The sequence below is a fragment of the Grampus griseus genome, assembly GCF_964374135.1.
Source record: "Grampus griseus genome assembly, chromosome: 13".
NCBI lineage: Eukaryota > Metazoa > Chordata > Mammalia > Artiodactyla > Delphinidae > Grampus > Grampus griseus.
The window spans coordinates 11,023,702-11,044,453 of NC_139007.1; the positions used below are offsets into that span (position 1 = coordinate 11,023,702).

Genomic DNA, 20,752 nt, shown 5'->3' on the forward strand with positions numbered 1-20,752 from the left:
ATTGCTCCTTATTTTTTCCCTCCAACCTCTAATATCTTGAGGAACTCAGAAGATTAGACCAAAGAAAGACACTAGGGAGCCAACCTGAGGTCAAAGATAGTCTCTGTACGAGTGAGCTAAGAATAGCACATGGTGGCCTTTCAAAGTTGGTCTTTTTGGTTTTCTTACCCTTTTTAATAAGAATGAAAGAGTTTAATTTATCATTTATAGTTCTCTCTCTCTCTCTCTCTGTGGCTATGCTTCTAATGGCACCCTCACCAGCACCCAATCCAGCCAGCCTTTGCAAAAATGGGACATATGGTCCAGATGGAGGCATAGCTCCTTCCTTTCACTCAGAATTTGCTCTCCTCTGGGACTCCTGATTCCTATCTGGACTTTGCCTCTGCTTCTCCAGGTTGCCACCTGAGAGGGACTGCTCACCTGACTCTTGAGCTCTGCATTGACTCCAGACACATCTTTGCATCAGGACTGTCTCCATGCCCTGCAGTCTAAGGCCAGGTTCAGCTGACAAGTCCAACAAGAGTTCACTGCTCTTTAGAGAGGAAATATCAGTCCTAGTCAAACCCTTCACTAAGGTAATGAAATCAGAAAATTTTAAAGTAAGCAATTATTGCTACTATTTAGGAAAACAATAGCAGTTAGCCCAATTCATCCTTCAGATCATTGTAGGCTAACTTAGGTAAGTGTCAGTAAAAATGAAGAAGGTGAAATCTGAGCTGAGCTTAAGGAGGGGTAGGCTGAAGTCAAGCATAAAGGAAGAATAATGCATGTCAGATGGAGGCGAATAAATCAACCAAGGTACAGCATGAGCAAAACACATTCATCGGACAATCTCGGGAGAGCTGCTGCTTTCAAGGTTACACAGGTAGCCTTAGCCAACTTATGAGGCATTTGATGCCAGTTTTTTGATCCTCTTGTGAGTTGGTTTCTGCTTTTTCAAATGATTGTGTGAAGACCACCTGCATCATAATTACCAACTTGCTTCACTGAAAATAGTTGGGACCCATGTAAGCCTGCTATATAAGAATCCTTCAGCTAAAGCTAGGGAATTTGGCTTTGTATCAAGTTCACCAGGTCATTCTTGTTTGAGAACAAGTACCATAGAGTTATCATTTTTAAACTTTTTTTTGTTAACAGTCAACTATCATATGTTGACAAAAGCCTTGTTTGCATGGTGTGTGTGTGTGTGTGTGTGTGTGTGTGTGTGTGTGTGTGTGTGTATCTATATGTGTGTAGCGGGCTCTTGGAATACCTGTGCTCTCAGTGCTCAAGAGAAAATCATTGCTGTAATAAACAGGGCAACTCTCCTTAGAGAGGACAGTTATAATGACAGTGGAGGTTTTAGAAGATTAACCAATCATTAGGGTGTGAAATGAATTTGCTTCATACGAGACACACTTTAGATTCAAAGACATAAATTGGTTGAAAGAAAAGGATGAAAAAGATATGCCATGCATATAGTAACAAAATTAAAGATTTTAAAACAAAATTTATTACTAGAGACAATGATGAGTCAATCAAACAAGAACTGCTGTATCTAAATACATCAAATATAGCAATTATCAATATAAAGACATATATGCTCCTAACATCAGAGTCCCAAAACAAATAAAGCAAAATCTGACAGAATTGAAGGGAGAAATAGAAAAATTCAACAATAATAACTGGAGACTTCCATGTAATTTCAATAATGTACAGAACAACTAGGTAGAAAATTAGCAAAGGAACAGAAGACTTGAACAACACTGTATACTGACTATATTAAACAAACATCTATAGTACACTTCACCCAACAGGAAGAGGCTATACATTCTTCTCAAGTGCACATTGAATATTCTGAGTATAGACCATATATCCAGCCATTAAGCAAGGCTAAATAAATTCAAAGGAATTTAAATCATATAAAATATGTTTTGTGATTACATGGAGTAAAATTAGATGTTAATAAATAGAAAGGAATTTTGGAAGATCACAAGTATATGGAAATTAAGCAACGCCCTTCTAAATAAAGATTGGGTAAAATAAGAAATCACAAGAGAAATTTAAAAATAAATCAGGATTTCCCAGGCTGTCCAGTGGTTAAGACTCCATGTTCCCAATGCAGGGGGCACGGGTTCAATCCCTGGTCAGGGAACTAAGATCCTGCATGCTGTAGCCAAAAAAAAAAAAAGACTATGAAATCAATAAAAATTAAGATACAGCATACCCTACAGTTATAGGATAAGGTTCAAGTAATGCTTAGAGAGAAATTTATAGCTCTAAACACCTATATTTTTAAAATAATAAAATTAATAACTAAAATTTCATCCTTAAGGAATTCAAAATAATGCAAACTAAACCCAAGTTGAGGGAAGAAAAAAAATAAAGATTAAAGAAGAAATAAAAGAAATAGGAAATAGAAAAAAATGAGAAAAATCAATAAAACTAAAATAGGTTCTTTTAAAAGTCGATAAAATTGGCAAGCCTTTAGTTTGACTCAAAGTAAAAAAAAAAAAAGAGAGAGAGAGAGAGAGAGAAGCTTCAAATTACTACTATGAAGAATGAAAATGGGGACATAAATACCAACATCACAGAAGAAAAAAAACTAGCAGGCAGGATGGAAGCAGAAGTTTCCATGGTAACCAGGGAATAAAAAAGTAAGTATAGACTACTCATTTGAGATATTTATTGGTGAAAGAAATTAGTTAATTAGGCAAGAGCTTAGGGAGTGAAGAGTAAAGAAGGGTTTCTGGGAAGAGGGTATATTTTCAAATGTTGTGATTGTTAATTTTATGTGTCAATTTGGCTAAGGGATGCCCAGATTACTGGCAAAACATTATTTCTAGGTATGTCTGCGAGAGTGTGTCAGGAAGAGATTAGCATTTGAATCAGTAGACTGACTAGAGAAGCGTGCTCCCACCAGTGCTGGTGGACATCATCCAATCTGTTGAGGGCCCGAATGGAACAAAGAGGTGGAAAGGAAGTGAAAACTCGCTTTCTCTGCTTGAGCTGAGACATACATCTTCTCCTATTCTCGGACACCACTGTTCCTGGTCCTCAGGCCTTTGGACTCACAACAGGACTTATGCCACTGGGCCCTCTTTCTCAGAACTTTGGACTTAGACTTAGACCATTGGCTTCCCTGGATCGTCAGGCCCTTGGACTAGGACTGAATTACACCACTGGCTTTTCTGGTTCTTCAGCTTGCAGTGGCAGATTGTGGGACTTCTCAACCCCCATAATCACATGAGCCTATTCCTATAACGAATCTCTTATCTGTATCTATGTCTATAGCTATATCCTATTGGTTCTGTTTCTTTGGAGAATCCTGTTAAATACAAATCTTATATTTGGAAGAGATAAATTAGAACAGTTAAGCAAAATATAAGTGGCAATTTACTGGTTCATTAAATTAGAAAGGATAATGGTGGGGTTGAAATCAAGCATCACTGGTTTTAAGAATTTAAACAAGTTCCTCTGTCTCTCTCTCTTTTACTCTCACTCTCTCACCCTCTTCCTTCTTTCTATTTTTCCATACTGTACTTTGTGGAAAGAAATCACTACGCTATATCACTTAAGAGGTGAGGAGTTATGTTCCACCTCCTTGAGGGCAGAATATCTACATAAATTATTTGTATATCTACTAACCCATGTATATACACATAGCAATAAACATTTCTATATGTAACCATATTCTTCTATATTAAGCTAAACATGAGTTCATACCAATGTTTATTCTGCTTATGTTTTATAATACTACAGAATACCTTGAGATTCAGTTGGACACAGAGGATGGAGAAAGGAAAATGCAGATTCTCATGCTCCAGAGCAGTACTAACCAATGGAAAGTTAATGTGAGCCACAAATGTAAGCCACATATATAGTTCTGAATTTTGTTTGGAATTGACATGTACACACTGCTATATTTAAGGTAGATAACCAACAAGGACCTACTGTATAACACAGGGAACTCTGCTCAGTACTCTGTAATAACCTAAATGGGAAAAGAATTTGAAAAAAATAGATACATGTGTATGTATAACTGAATCACTTTGCTGTACACCTGAAACAAACACAACATTGTTAATCAACTATACTTCAATATAAAATTTAAAAAATTTTAAATAAATAAAAAAGTAAAAGGAAATAATTGAAATGAATTTTATAATATTTTAATTTAATCCAGTATATCAAAAATACTATCACTTCTATATGTGACGCTAGACATGGTTCAAGTGCTCAGTAGCTGCCCGCAGGTAGTAGCTACTGTATAGGACAACATGGCTCCAGGGAAAAATAACAATCGAGATCACTTTCCAACAATGCAGAAAGTGAATTGTATCATTGAGAGCATAAAAATGTTTCAGGGCTTTCTTTCACTTTAATTTAAATTTCTTCTCTAGAATCCTACTCTCAGGTCATATGAAATTGTGATCTTAGGATTTGAGATCTTTTATACTGAACTGAAGAGGGGTCCTTTGTTTGTACTTTGTACTCTTAAGGTTAAAGTAATAGGCATTTCATTTGCTTTTTTTGTAGGTTTTTCTCTACTAGTTTATTCCGTTTTACAAGTACTGAAGATGATTTTGAAAAAGATGGTGATGGCGGTAGAGTTTTGTAATTGCCTCAAATCTCCCCTCACAAAATGTAAAACAATTAGGATAATAAAACAGAAAATACACAGACAATATCTACAGAAAAACTAAGAATTCCCAGTAACTTCAATATGCAAGTGGGTGAGGACAAAAGAAAGATAACAAGAAGACCATTTCCTATATTAACTATGTAGAAGGAAGTGAAGGAGGACTAGACATTCTGGGGGCTCTAAGAGGTGGAGAACTCCAAAATCAGCGGACAAATTTGAGGCTGGTGGCTGAAACAAATGTGGACTTTTGCAGGCTCAAATTCACAGGTAAGAACAAGGCACCCATGGAAGTTCAGATGGTGTTAAATCGGTTGGTTGGCCCCTTATGAACTCTGAAACTTAACCAATTGAAACTTCATTCTAGAAAAACAATCCTGTATTGGGGAGAAACTGCTGAAGATATAATCCAAACTGAGCAAGAAAAAAACACCAGGAAGCAAGGAAAGAGAAAGCCCAGATAAAGGTAAGAGATCTCAGTATGAGGTCGTATTTGTGAACTTACATATAACAATGGAAGAGGAAGCTCTAAGTCTTGAAACTGTGCTGTCCTCATCCACCATCCCTTCCTAAGAGTTCAGTTTAAAAAACCAATTAAATATAAGTAGTAGGAATGAACTTAGTTGAATCACTTAAAAAGTTATTGTAGAAAAAGAAACTAATGAATCGATAAAATAAGTGTACATTAGAAAGGTATGCCCATGCAACAAATACATAATTTAATCAAAAATGTCAAATCAAGCTAAAAGAAGTTAAGAAATGCTAGAAGCAATAAAAGATCGACACAAACCAGAATTATAAAAACTCATAAGTGAGAATGTAAGATGAACTGAAAAGGAAGAAAATAAAAGAATTAAAAGAAAAAAAATAACTATAGATTTGAAGACCAAATTAGAAAGAACACTAAAGCATATTAAAATAACAACTAATGTAAAAGATAAAAAGAATATAGAAATAAAATTTAAAAACAAGTAATGAAAGAGATGGAAAGGATTTGAGAGAAAGTGCTAGATAGAGGACAGGTAAAGAAGATCTAATATAAGTACACCAGGAGTCTCTGAAAGTGAAAATCAAACCAATAGTACAGAATAAATACTAAGCATTACAATTTCAGAAAAAAATTCCTAAACTTTATAAAAGAGCTTGAAACTATATTTAAAAGGTTATGCCACCTACTAGGGGGAATTGACCCAGAACAGCCAATGTTGCAATATATTTTAATAAAACTATTGACCTGAAAACTAAAGGAAAGAATATTTGGAGAATCCAGGCACAAAGACCAAGTCACTTATAATGAAAAAATAAATAGATTGCAGGCCTTTCCAGATCAGTGTTTTATACTAGAATGCAAAGGAGTAACATGTGTAAGATTTTAAGAAAAACATTATTAATAAAGAATTTTTTTCAGATCAAATTGATCTTGTATAAATAGACAAACCATGAGGAAAATGAAATAACATAGGAAATATTATTGCTGAATCTACTTGAGAATAAGCTTCAAATAATCTACTTGAGATTGAGAATAAGCTTTAAAACACAAAAATGACCAGAAATGCACTGGCATAAAGGACTGGTTATGGCCATAGAATCTACATTTACCTGTAGAACAAAGACTAGATAATGATTTTCAGGGAGATGGAATAGTATATGATAGTTATATTCTCTGACAAGGTAGTAACAGTGCAACTACAACAATGTTGTAATAATTGGGACTGTATATAAAATGTAGAACAAGCTCAGTGATTTCAAGTATGTTGCTTGAGATTAGACCACTGGAGATGGAGAAGAGTAGAAGATAGTACTAGTTCATTTTTCTCCTGCATGGGGGGAAAAGATTAATGGTCTCTAAAAAGAGGGTGGGTATGAAGAGTACTGTATAAAAGAATTAATATACAGGGAGTTATTAAGACAAGAAAACAAACCTTTCTAAATATATGATAAAACAAAAAGTAAGAACAAATATATGAAATTGCATTTAAAAGTATATTTATATAGGGCTTCCCTGGTGGCGCAGTGGTTGAGAGTCCACCTGCCAATGCAGGGGACACCGGTTCATGCCCCAGTCCGGGAAGATCCCACATGCCATGGAGCGGCTAGGCCCGTGAGCCATGGCCGCTGGGCCTGCGCGTCCGGAGCCTGTGCTCCGCAACAGGAGAGTCCATAACAGTGAGAGGCCTGCGTACAGCAAAAAAAAAAAAGTATATTTATATAAACATGTAAATGTATATATATATGAATATATAATCATATAAATATAGTATATTTATATTCATCATATAAAATAATGAAATACAACATTACAGAACTAAAGCCAAACACATTAATTTTGTCAGCAAACATAAATTGGCAAAACATAGCTATCAAAAGAAAAGGATGTTCAAATTTGTCAACAAAGCAAAATCCAAAAATATGCTATTTACTAGAGATATACCTACAACCAAGAAATTCATAATGATTAAAATGACAGGATGAACAGATATATACCACCATAAAAATATAAAGAAAGCAAAGTTGGAAATTTTTAAATCTGGTGAGATAGCAATCAGAACATTAAAAAAGGCAAAGAAGGATATTTTCTAGTGCTAGTAGCTACGATTTACAACAGAGATTTAATTACTGATATTTATGCATCCAATAGTAAAGAAATTTCATAAGGAAAAAAACCACATGAGTTTGCTGGATAGACAAAAACACAGCTATAATAGGAGATTTTAATATACACCTTTAGGATTGTCATGCCTTCTTTGAGAATTGATCCCTGTATCATAATGTATCCTACTTATCCTTGATAATCTTTATTGTTCTAAAGTCTACTTTGTATGAAATTAATACAACTACTCAAACTTTCCTTTTGTTAGTGCTCTCACATTAGCCTAAACTCAGTTTTCAGCAGTTCATTAAAAAATTCTACCTTAATCTTTCTACCAAATTAGATGGCATTCTATCTGAGGCAAGCAAATGCATGGATCTTGTTTCTCGTTACAGGTGCCTCTACAAATTTCAGGTAAGCTGTCTAACCTGCAACTTTATTTCTCTGGTGGGTGCAAGAAAAGTCATTAATTTGTAGTTTGCCTAGGTTTTCATTTTGTTAGGATAGAAGCGATGCTCTTTCCAGCTCTGTATATCTCTGAGGTGAAAGTGGAAGCACTCTACTAGGTTTTTTATTTGACTTTAGTGAGATTAGACATCTGATTCGTATGTCTGACAATATGCACGCAACTCTACTAACTCAACAAAGGAGACTTTGGAAGGAGTTGATAAATAATATCCCTTCATCAGGCAAAACCAGGATGCTGAGAGGCTCACCTGGATGCTTATCAAGCACCCCTGTGCCTTAACCTATGTTTGGACTATTTTAAAAGCTGAAAAATCCATTCTTGGTGTTTTCTGGCACAGTATCTTTCCCCCCAACTGGAAATGTGTTTGTCTCTATTATCTGCTCCTTCGTGACCTGGATGGTACATGAGTTGTTAGAAAGGAAGTTACTTGGTCTTTTTTGTATTTTCCCATCTCCCTTTCTCTGTCATTTGCACATTGAAATTCTGGAAACTTTCTTTCTGTTCACAGATTTTCATGGAAACTGAACATTTGAAGGGACTCAGAGATAATGTATTTCAACTCTTCATTTAGGGATAGGAAAAGGAAGCCTAGGGAATCAAAATGACTCTAGTTTTACAGAAAGAAGGATTGTTGTCATATTACCAGTGATCCAGTTCTCTTTAAAGAGTTCAAATAATCAGATAGCAGACAGCCCACAAACTGCTATTTAGTATTTATATTTTAAAACATGGTCAGTGAATAAGCATGAAGAAGAAGAAAAAGTATGAAGCATAAGACATGTTAACACCTAGTCTAGCCTGTTGGTTACATGGTTAAAGTACTTCCAAAAATTATCTAAGAGTTTATAAATTTCATCCAATTTTAACATAACTTTTCTTCTATTTGAAAAATATTCTCTTATATTTAAGCATCCTTTCTATTCACAAGCATTTAAAATAGATTTTTATGTGTTGTTTTCACAGTATAACATGCTGCGACATCCATAGCTTATTTTTTAAAAATCTAAAAATACTCCTTTTTGAATTTGTCAATATGCTCTCGAGGTGGTTACAACCATGATTTTATAAGTTAATGGCTATGTGAGCATTTCTATAATTTTGCCTGGCTTCTCCAGATATCTTTATTTTCTCTTCAATATATTATCTCCTGGGCTTTACATACAGTGTGGCAATTAACATTTTTTAATAAAATAAATAAAAATGATTCAGCCTCCCAGCATTCCTACTTCTATTTTTGGTTGTATCAGAGTACATATTTCATAAAGTTTTTTTTGTGCGTGTTCGTTTTTTTGTTTTTGCGGCACGTGGGCCTCTCACCGCTGTGGCCTCTCTCTTTGCGGAGCACAGGCTCCGGACGCGCAGGCTCAGCGGCCATGGCTCACGGACCCAGCCAGTCCACGGCATGTGGGATCTTCCCGGACCGGGGCACGAACCCGCGTCCCCTGCACCGGCAGGCAGACCCTCAACCACTGCGCCACCAGGGAAGCCCCTTCATAAAGTTTTTACAGAGCTAACCCCAAAATAAAGAAAATACGAAGTTTACTACGTAAGTAATCATTTTCAGTCACTTTCATAGCTACATTATGAATAGTTAATATGGATTTCCTTTGTTTTATTGCTAGATTTCGTAACACCTCGGCTGGAAACTATCAAAGTAATAAAAAAAGGAAAATAAGCATTAGATAATTAGGTTTACATGGGATTAAATTTTGGTGGCACAATTTAATGAGGGACCTCAAATTCATGATGAACGTTTAGTTGGCCCCTCTTCTTTCAGCCAAGCATCTTACGTGATTAGTTTAATAACACTCAGTGTTTAAATGTTACAGGATGTGAATAAATTTGATGATTTGAGAGTGTAAGACATAAAATAGATTTTGATTTACTTGCAGCCCATTATTTTGATTAAATTTTCCATGAAACTACACAGTTTTAAGTTCTGGGGAGCTTGGGTAAATTTTTGCATGAGTAACATACAAAAATATTTAGATAAATATTGCAAAATTCAGCTAGCTCTGTGGTTCCTTGACTACACTGTGTCAAAAATTTAGATCTTTTGAAATTGTTAGCTGATTCAGTGAAATTTCCATTCCAATATTTGGCATCCTGTGAATTCAAGTTTGACTGGCTTTGTCTTATTTTATATTTTGTCACTGGTTAGTTTCCATAGATCAAAAGGAGACTGAATTAGGAATAATTTAAAGTGTAAGGACAGTCAGCAGAAAACACATGAAAAATCATGATTCTATTATTTCAAATAACTGGGGCAAAGTATGAAAAAACAAAATTCCTGAATTTTGCTTTAGCCGTTAATTTTACTTTCTTGTTTTGCACTTGGCTTTGCCAAACTATCTTAACCCAAATTACTATCAGAGTGAACAATTAACTTCAGATGACTTGCATGTTGTTTTTAAATTATTTTTTTATCAGGTCAAAAACACAGAGACATATAAAGAAAAAGTAACAACCATGTGACCACCAGTCAACTTTATCAGATCTGAGTCTTTTGTCATGTTTGCTTTAGAGTTTGCAAGCAATTAAACATTAGAGATAATACAAAGTTATCATTCCAGAAACCAGTGGACCCCAGACAGTACACATCTAAGGACTAGCTCAAAGACAAGAGACCCCTACCATCTCCCTCTCTACCACTAAGGTTCCCTTGTTCACTTATACCCAAAACTATCTAAAGGAAGTTGTAGAGGAATGACGATGATGTTAAGAGACAAAATATTACCAAAGTGACTATTGAAAATATCAGCTCAGATTAGATTTAAAAACCAGAATGTATGAGTTCCTTCTTTCTCCAGCTAAAAAATTTGTATTTGTGAAGCAGAGATCAGCTTTATCCAAATAATGTAACACATTTTCCTCTACATGTCTGAATTGCAGTAAAAAACCATGCACATACATATAAAATCTATATATGTATATATACACATATTTATATATACACATATATATGCATAGATATAAATTAAGTCAACTACTTTGCATTAAGTAACAGAATATTTAACTTGTCAGAGTCATACAATTTTCCATTTATGGAATAGGTATGTTTTTAATTATTAATGTGAATATACCACAATAAAGCAATTTTTTAATAATATGAAATTGCAATGTGCTAAACACCTAACCAAATAATAATGGAAGAGGGTAATGTCCATTTGAAATGGAATACTACTCAAGTAGTAAAATGATTATGAAATAAAAGTCTTATTATGTCTTTGAAGAATTCCCATTTTAAAATATAGCCTAAGGGTGTTTCTTTTCTTTGTTCGATTTTCACTGACTGAAATAATTTAACAGGAAGACAGGCATGCATGACTGTTATTCTGCTTCTTTGGAAATTCAGTGACTAATATGCTCCGGAAGAGTTAATGCTTTGCAATGGAAAATGGCATTGAGGAAACAAATTAATTACATTCTTGAATGGATGTGGGTTTTTTTCTAAAAAAATTTAGATAAATGTTGATTACATTCACTTACTTATATAAACCATTATCAGTAGTATAGTATTAATGCACAAACTGATTTTCCAGGAAATTGTCATGAATATGTGTTTGAATTCAGTTTTGTGTCATATTTATTCCCTAAAATAATTTCTATATCTCATCACCTTGATCTGCTGCTTAGTGCTACAAAAACCTAAGCTGTGGCCTCCAACAATATGTGTACAAGGATACTTAATATAACATTACTTGCAAGGGCAAAAAACTGGAAACAATGTGAATACCCTTCAGTATGGAAATAGTTGAATAAATTATTTTATATCTCTACTAAGTATGAAACTAGACATTAGAAGAATAATTTAGAACTCATACACTCTAACCCATGGAATATCCAAAAATATTGTTAAATCAAAAGCATAAGTTGCAACAAAATGTGCATAATATATATGAGTTATCTCAGGATTTTTTAAAAACATGATTTGAATGTTTTCCTTCCTTTACTTGATTTGAAATCATTCAAACAGTATTGAAAGTATCTGATCATTAACAAGCTGATAGAATTTCCCTACAGAACCACCTCGACCTAGTATGTGTTGAACGTTCATTGGGTGGGTGAGCTTTTCTTTCTCTATATTTTCTGCGGTAATTAATCTGTTTAGATTTTCTGTCTTTCCCAAGGCCAATTTTGATAAGTTGTACTTTTCTGGGAATTTCTCCATTTCATCTAGAGTTTCAAATTTACTTGCAAAGTTGTGCAAATTAGTCTCATCATTTTAAAAATTTTCTTTTTTTTGATAGTTATTTTCCACTTGTCATTTCTAATTTTGTGTATTTGTGTCTTAGTTTTATGTTGGTAGGATAGCTAGTGGTTTGTTTGTTTCATTGGTAGCCTCCAAAATGAATTTTCTTTCAGCGAAGTATTTCCATAAACAAAATGGATGTCTTTCAAATAATTTCCATTTAGATTTATTTATTAGATCTACTATTTTTCTATTTCCAAATTCATTAATTTCTATGTTTATACTTACTAATTTCTTCTGGTTTTTAATTGTTCTCTTCCTACTTTAATTTGTTAAGTCATTAATTTTATTATAGTATATAATAGTTACTTGAATATATTGCTGATTCTAGAACTGAGGCAGTGAAGCTATGAGATGAGCCTGGAGTATCTCGTAGTGCCACAAAGGAATGAAGTATTCAAAAGAAAAAATGATGGGGTGGTGTCAAATAGATACAAGAGCCAATCTGAATGAGATTCTAGTGGCCAAAGAATTTGAGCAATAAAATAAATAACAATAGCATTGTTTTATAACCCAAAGTATAAAATAAATATATATGAGTACATACTGGTATAAATAAATAATTTTAATAAATGAGGAGAAAGGGATAGTTTTTTTTTACAAAAGAATTCCAAATACTGTATATAGATATTACTCTCTCTAGGAGTGGAGCTTAATAATGACCCCCTGGAATGTGAAATGGACCTAGTCATGCACTTCCACAGGATACAGGCAGGAAAAAATAGTAGCCATGCAGTGGAGAAATCTGACAAACACAACCTTAACCGAGTGGTCAAGGTTAATATTATCAATATCATGTTGATACCATATACTCCTAAATATATATATGTGATGAGATGGGTGCTTCTTTTCTGTGGTATTCTTCCAAAATCCACAAACCCAGTCCTCATGAGAAGAACATTAGACAAACCCTAACGAGAAACATTATATAAAATACCTGACTAGTACTGTTCAAAAATGTCAGATCATAAAAAATAAAGGAAGACTGAGAAGTTGTCACAGACTGAAGGAGACTAAGGAGACATCACAGCTAAAGGAAATGTATTATCCTGGATTGGATTCTGGAAATTAGTGGAAAAATGATTAACTAATTGGTTAATAGTAATGTACCAATGTTGATTCCTTAATTTGGACCAAAAGTACTATGATACATAAGATGAATACGATAGACTCAGTGGCTTATAAACAATAGAAATTTAGTTCTCTCAGTTCTGGAGACTAGGAAGTTCAAGATCGAGGTGTCAGCAGATTCTGTGCCTGGTGAGAGCTCCCTTCCTGGCTCACAGACTGTAGTCTTCTCACTGTGTGCTCGCATGGCAAAAGGGTGAAGGAGTTCTCTGGGTTTTTTTAATAAGGGCACTAACCCCATTCATGAGGGTTCCACCCTCATGACCTAATAACCTCCCAAAGACCTGCCTCCTAATTCCATCATATTAGGAGTTAGGATTTCAACATAATGAATTATGAGGGGATACATTCAGTCTATCACCGATATTAACACTAGAGGAAACAAAGTAAAAAGTATATGAAAGCTGTCTATGTTATCACTGTAACTTTTCTTTATATCTAAAATTATTTCTAAGTAAAAATTTTATATCTAGAATGGGTTGCAATGGCTTAAGTAAAATATAGCTTTGTGAATTCAGCCAATGGAAATTCAGATATTAATCCATAGTTTCTTCATTACGTTATTTATTCATAAATATGTATTGATAATTTAGTGTATGAATAGCATTGTGCTAGGTTATGGATTGTAAAATGACCAAGTTAAAATCCTCAAGGCAACTCATCATCCTTAATAGATATGCTCAGATTCTGTCAAATAAACTTTTGAGGTTTAATTAGGGACGGGATTATTTTTGAAAATGTAAGGGAAAAACTGACTCTAAGAGACAGATGCAATACCTGAGTCTTCAGAGAAATCCAACTATTTTTATGTCTTTTAATATGATCTTTTTATTGATGAATTCAAACTACTCTAGCCTTTTAAAATTATTTGATCAGGCAAATATTACTGTCAGAAACTAGCTCAAATCAAAATTATCATGTAACCAGTTAAACTCATTGCATTTGAATATTAATTTCTGCCAATCCATAATCTAATCGTTTCAAAATAATCTGTTTTTTACCAAGCCTAATGATTTCTCAAGGAATTAAACACTTGGGAAAACATTACAACGTGTTTTGCTGGGTGCAAACTAGCCCTTTAAATCTGTATTTTTCAAAACATTTATAGTGGCCTATGGGTGAGCCATAATATTTTTAAGTATTTCATAATGAAATAGATAGAATATAATAGAGTACAATACAATATAATACAAAATGGGAATAACCAAATGGCATTTAATACAATAAAGATTGTTTTGTAAAATTTGTTTTAACTTAGATGTATGTGTGGGGTGTGTGTGTGTGTGTGTGTGTGTGTGTGTTATGTCCGGATGTAAAATATATTTCTTATATATGGATCAAGAAAAAACAGTTCAAATCTTCTGCTCTTATGCTTTTTTCAGTGTTGTTCCAGGACCAGAGACATAGCATATAGGTCTTATAAGAGGAGTCTTAACAATAAGCAACATGAAGGTAAAGAAAATAAAAAACATCTTCCTTGGGGAATCGGAAAAGGCTTTTTGAAGGAGGTGAGATTTGAACAGAATTCTGAAGAACTCATAATTACATACAAGAATCCCAATAGGTCGACATACTAGGAAAATGATACTTACTATAGGGTGGCTGGAAAGATGAAGACAAATGCTTCATGTGAATCAGAATCATCTAGACGCTTGTCAAAATGCAGATTTGGGGGCCTTGCACCCAGATATTCTGATTCAATAGATCTGGAGTGTGACCAAGAAATCTGCATTTTTAATAAGCACCTGCTCCATAAAAACACTCCCTGGGATTCTGATTCATGGGCTCCAAACACCCTGCTAGCTTAGAGAAACGAAATTTACAAGAGGTCATTTAGGACAGTTTGACTGAAATAAAGTGAGGATCCATAAAGGAAAATTTTAGAAGAACAAGCTAGAAAGCCAGATTGAGCCGTGTTGTAAAGGGCTGGGTATTTCGATTTAAAGAGTGTGCACCTTACCTCAAAGCCATAGAGAATAATTTTTATGGAACTGAGAGACACCACCTACAATGATTAATTTGATGTTGGTATTAAAAGAAAGATAAATTGAAAGTGGAAAATTGGTCATAAGCATGTTGAATATCTAAGTATGAGTTAAAAGACCTGGCTTATTGCAGAGGAAGAGCAAATTTTGCACACTGAGAGTGTCTTGATTTTTACATAAAATATCAAGTTAAGTAAAGTAATAAATTTTCAGATGATAGACTTAATCAGAATGTTTAACCACATATATCAGGTACATCCATGACCACTAAAAGAACGGCTAATATTTTGTTCCGATCGGAATTCAGCATATTATGCTGTCCCTGAGATTTAATAACAATGCTGTCCCCTGCGAAACCTCATTCTGTCCCTTGAAAATAATAATCCATTTTATTCCTAACAAAGTAGGAAAACATTCGGCAATTTTTGATGCATTAAGTTTCAGCAGAATTGACATTAATTTTCAAAATAAACCACCTTTGTATTAGAGAATAATAATTCATTCATTATATCCATAATGTTTTCATTTAGCCTTAAGTATGCATAAATACAATCTCCAATTTCTGCTTATTTTATCTAAACTATGTGTTTCTGGTAACAAATCTTGCTTGTTCAAAAATGAAAATAAATTAGCATTAATTTTCATATCCTTGAATCCTGATACCTATCTATAAAGTCACTGTAATAATCTATTTACTATGGTCTCTGCTCATTTGGAAGAATATAAACGTGTTTCTTCTGCAATGTGAACAACTCAAAAAAAAAAAAAAAACAATGGAAATGAAGCCCAGGTGAACTTCAGAATGTGCTAGATTTTTTTTTTTAATTTTACTTTTTCACAAAGAAAACTGCATGGGGATGCCTGGAGGCCAGGGTTGTCTTTATAAGGAAATTGAACTTTAAGGAAAAACAGATTTGACCTCAAGCTACACATGCATAGATGGAACTTGGCAAACTTTCCCGTGGTCTAATGATTCTGGGAGTAAACAGGGTGCATGCATCCCCACCAAATGGCATCGTGCAGTCAGAATACAATAGGACTCCTTCCTCTACAAGCCTCAAGCTGAGTAAAACAACACATTTTCAGATTATAGACTTAATCAAAACACTTAACCACAGATGGCAGGCACATCTATGACCACTAACACAATTGCTAATATTTTGTTCTAAGAGCCTACACTGGGTTCTGTTTCTCTAAAGCACACTTATTTTAATCATTAGAACTAAATTTGATTGTTAGAATTTCAAAGCCACAATTCAGATTAGAGTTTACAAAAGCAGCTCTCTAATTATTCAGGCACAATAACCACTGATGTCTCGTGTTGGAAGTGACTTTACAGCTAAATTGAGAGTCTTAATATTAGGAGTGTTTTCTAAAATCAACTTATATACCATACAGTCTTTGCTTTTGAATTTTTAAATGCTTATAGGATATACACTATACTAAGGGCCAAATTTACTTCTATTAATAAACTGTGTCTATGGGGTTGCTTAAGCTAAATGTCTATGGCAGCATTTATTAAATTTATGTTTATTAAATGCCTGGCATTGTACTAAGTGCTCTCTATATGATCACACAAACATACCTAGAAGAGGAGTGCTATTGTTACATATGAATGAAAGCAAACTTAACCTGCCCATGGTAACACAGCTAGTAAACTGCAGATTTGAGATTGAAAACCAAGCAGTCTGGCTCCAAAGCCCATGATCTTAACTGAAATAAATATTATAAATATTTATTGATGAATATCTAAAGAAATCATAGCTTTAAAGGATCCATCCCTATGTGTTCTGATTACCTTTCGCTACTGAGCCAAAATAGAAGGTAGAAATGAGAAGCTATTTTCCTCTGCAAGTTCCCATTTGAAAGTAATAAAGGAAATGTTTTTTGGATGACTTCTGCTCTATTATTGCACATTATCAACTGGATCACATTTCCTATTACTTTGCAATTTATTTGCTATATTTAGCTGCAATTGGTCATTAGTCTACTTTGCTGGGTAAGTTGAATTCTCTAAGTAGGGTTTCAAAAAGTACTAAAGGGGGCTTCCCTGGTGGCGCAGTGGTTGAGAGTCTGCCTGCCGAGGCAGGGCAGGGGACGCGGGTTCGTGCCCCAGTCCGGGAAGATCCCACATGCCACGGAGCGGCTGCGCCCGTGAGCCATGGCCGCTGAGCCTGCACGTCCGGAGCCTGTGCTCCACAACGGGAGAGGCCACGACGGTGAGAGACCCACGTACCGAGAAAAAAGAAAAAAAAAACATTCAGCAGTATATTTCCTAAATTGGTGTCTGCAGCTGTGCTTCTGATTTGCTATAGGTTTTAATGCAGGGTACCTATACCCTTCTCTTTTAAATTCATTTTCTTATAAAATAGTTTATAGTTTTTGGAGTAAAAAGCATCTCCTTTTACTTGAGTAATTACTATTTTGGGCAGTTCATCATCCCTTCCTTTATCTTTGCCTTTGCATTCATTTCTGCCATTTTCTGCTTGGCTCACCAATGTTTTCGTGAAAAAATGGTGAAGAAACTGGTTTACTTTGTGGAATATTTTTGCCAAAAAAGCTGGTTTGCCAAGGGAAAATAAAAATCCAGTCAGGGGGCCAAAGCTTAACAAGCCTAAAACAGAGGCATCAATCTTCTTGCAAAAGCATCTATTGCTCCTAGCAATGGGTCCATTTTCTTTTCAGACACAGACTTCACTTTCTTTTCAGATGTAGCTTTAGTTTTGCTGTCATGAAACAAAAATGATGGTTCTTGCTGTAATTTGTTTGAACCAAATAGGGAAAGAGACTGTGTTTCAACCAACATTTTGTTAGTTCCATTTTGATCATTATTACTGCCCCTGTTCCCATGTTTAATGTCTGCTAAATATTTCTTACAGTCTTTAAAGATAGGTGCTAGATCAGAGTGGGTTTGTGTCACATGCTTCACTATCCAATCATGAAGAAAAAGTTTAACACAGCCGGCTTCTTATTACTAGCATTCCATTGGTATGCTTTATCCCAATAAAGACAGGAAAAAGGCCATTAGTTTTGGGATTTGAACACTTTTTCTCACCTTTTGAAGTAATAGAATCAAAGGCTACCTTGGTCCATGTCCCAGTCTTTGGACTATTGAGGGAGGGGGCACTAATTACTGCTCTTTCCATTTGACAGTCCTTGTGAAGGTTGAACTCCAGTGCCTTTACCAAATCCAGAAAACTGTCCTCCTCCAGAAAGTACAACCAAACCGTTGAAACATTTAAAAGCCCCTTCACTATCAGATTGAAATTTAACCTTCCTACACTTTGCTTTTTTTCATGACTCTATTCCTCAAGGCTTCCTCACTGACCACAGAGGATGCTGCCACATCTTCTGCTTTGTCATCTTGATCCCAATTTCTGTTTATTCCTTCTCTGTGATTCTTTTGGCACGTCCAAGGTCACAATAGAGGAGCTTGAGTCTGAGGTAGATGCTGGTCTCCTGGAAGAGCGCTTCGTTGTTCCCAGTGAATTTCTAGGGCTCATGCTAATCCGAAAACTTCATGGTTATTAAGCCCAGAGTCTCAAACACTGCTTTTCCCAGGGGCCTCATCGCTATGTTCCAGAGTGAAGAGGAGACCATCTCCCACTTCACTAAAGACCACTGTAGTAACAGTGCCAAGCTCTGGGCTGCCATCTTGTAACTACAAGGGCATTTTATATTTTTTAGTTACTAAATCTGGCAACCCTATACTGAGCTGTGAGATATTCCAGGGAAAGGATGAAAGACATAGTCAAGACTTAGCAGATCGGCATTACTAGAAGGAGCTAAGAGGAGGGTCTTGTTTGTAGGGAGATATAACCAAGACCCCTGCATGCTGGTGGTACCCAGGGTTCGGTTCCCCTTGAAACCCCTAGATAAGGGAAAATCACCTGGAAAAAAAGGTATTTTTGTATACTGAACTATGTATCCTGAAAGCAACTATTTTGAAACAGTGTTCCTGGAAGTGGCAATATTAAGTGTTTTCCCCTGAACAGAAATAAACACTCTTGGGAAAGTTTAAGTTACATTTCAAAAAATATGAGTTTGTGACTGTAAATTTTAACCTGTGACAGTTGCCTCTTTGAGACGTGTTGCCAGTGCCAAGATATATTATCAGGGTTGCATATAGCAAGAGAATGGGAGCAGGGGCACCCCTCACACAGCAAAGGATAGTGCCTTTGTTTCTGTGACAGTGACCACTGCAGTTCCCTGGATACTAACCCACCTCTTCCCCAGAAGAGCCAGGGATAGCAAGACTTGTGTTCATAATTTCTTTATGTAAAAAAAAAAAGAATTATCTTATCAAAATAATATCCCTATTTTTAACGAGAAAAAGTAAATAGTCCTAAAATCTTATTTAAAAGAAAAAATAGCAATACCTTGCTTTACAGTTCCTCATCCAGACCCCCACTACCTAAAATTTAACTGAGACCTTTTCTTTGCCATTTGCTTCTATTCTGATTACAAGTTTCTACCTTTTCTGTTCTTCTACACTCATTCAAGTGGGGTTTGTGGAAGATCTTCAGATAAATATGTGTGTCTTCAATACGAAGTCTGGAAGTCTGATTTTCTTTATAATTCTTCACGGTGGCTAACACAGTGATCTATCCAAAAGGACAAATCAGTAAACAAAACTGAATGTTACTGAGCACATAGAAGGAAACAGCTGCTCTGAAAAACAGAAACTGGCAAATTCCCATTGGTAAATCTGTTTTTAGTGATGACCAAATACCTGTGGTCTGGATCTGCTGCACATCAGTGTTCTTGTAGTTCTTCAACCATGTGTAAATAGTCTCCAAAATTATTCGGAGATCCACAAGAGCATCAGAGCACATGCATGAAATCGGTGGCCACTGCCAATTTTTCAATGCCATGTCTCTCTCTTTTACTAAGCAATAGAGTCACAAGGTCTTTCCTCTGTGTGCTCATGGAGAGAGCGATTTCTGATGTCTTTTCCTCTTCTTATGAAAACTTCTTATGAGGACACAATTCCTGTGGAATTAGGGCCACATTTAACCTCATTTAAATGACCTCATTTAATCGTAAATACCTCCATATAAAGCCCTATCTCAAAATACGGTCAAATTGGGGGTTAAGGACTTCAACATATGAATAGGGATGGGCACAATTCAGTTCATAACAAACAAAAATCATCTAAATAAATATTCAGTGGTTACATGTTATGTATATTAAAAAGTATATTTAATGCCCAGGGGGAAAGTCTGGGAAAGTTGAAAGCAGGAGTTAAACAAAGACAAATTTTCAGTTTTCCCTCAATTTCACTTGAAAATAAAAGCATGACTTTAAATATGTCATTGCAAGGCAGGAGAACCAGCTCTATAAATCTGGATATTACATTTCAGTTAGTAAATACCTCTTCTAAAAGGAGGTATCCTTATCAGTTGCTATCTAGTTTATAGAAATTTACTAAAAATAGGTCAGACAATTATTTGAACCTGGAGATTATATAATCTCAGCACCCTCTCCCCACAGATTAATTGCAACTCTGAATGTACAAAACTTGAATAAAATGTTAACAGTAAGCCTACTTCCCTTAGGAATTTATTATATTACTGGAAATTATGCAAATAGCTTTCCCCAAATTTTTTTCAGAAAATATTTATTGACAAACCTCGTGGAATTATCTCAACTATTTCCATGGCTGTTAATTTCTCTTAAAGTCTGCGTCAGTTTATTACTGTACTTC

The 20,752-nt window shown here is 35.0% G+C and overlaps 1 pseudogene across 1 annotated transcript; it reads right to left on the reverse strand.

The window, feature by feature from the left end:
- Positions 1–328: 328 nt before the first annotated feature.
- LOC309831835 (nuclear pore complex protein Nup50-like) lies at positions 329–19,919 on the reverse strand (annotated as a pseudogene). Its single transcript has 3 exons — positions 19,778–19,919; positions 17,282–18,012; positions 329–570 (listed from the first exon to the last, which is right to left on the reverse strand). The product of its transcript is annotated as a nuclear pore complex protein Nup50-like (transcript).
- Between the last annotated feature and the right edge of the window lie 833 nt (positions 19,920–20,752).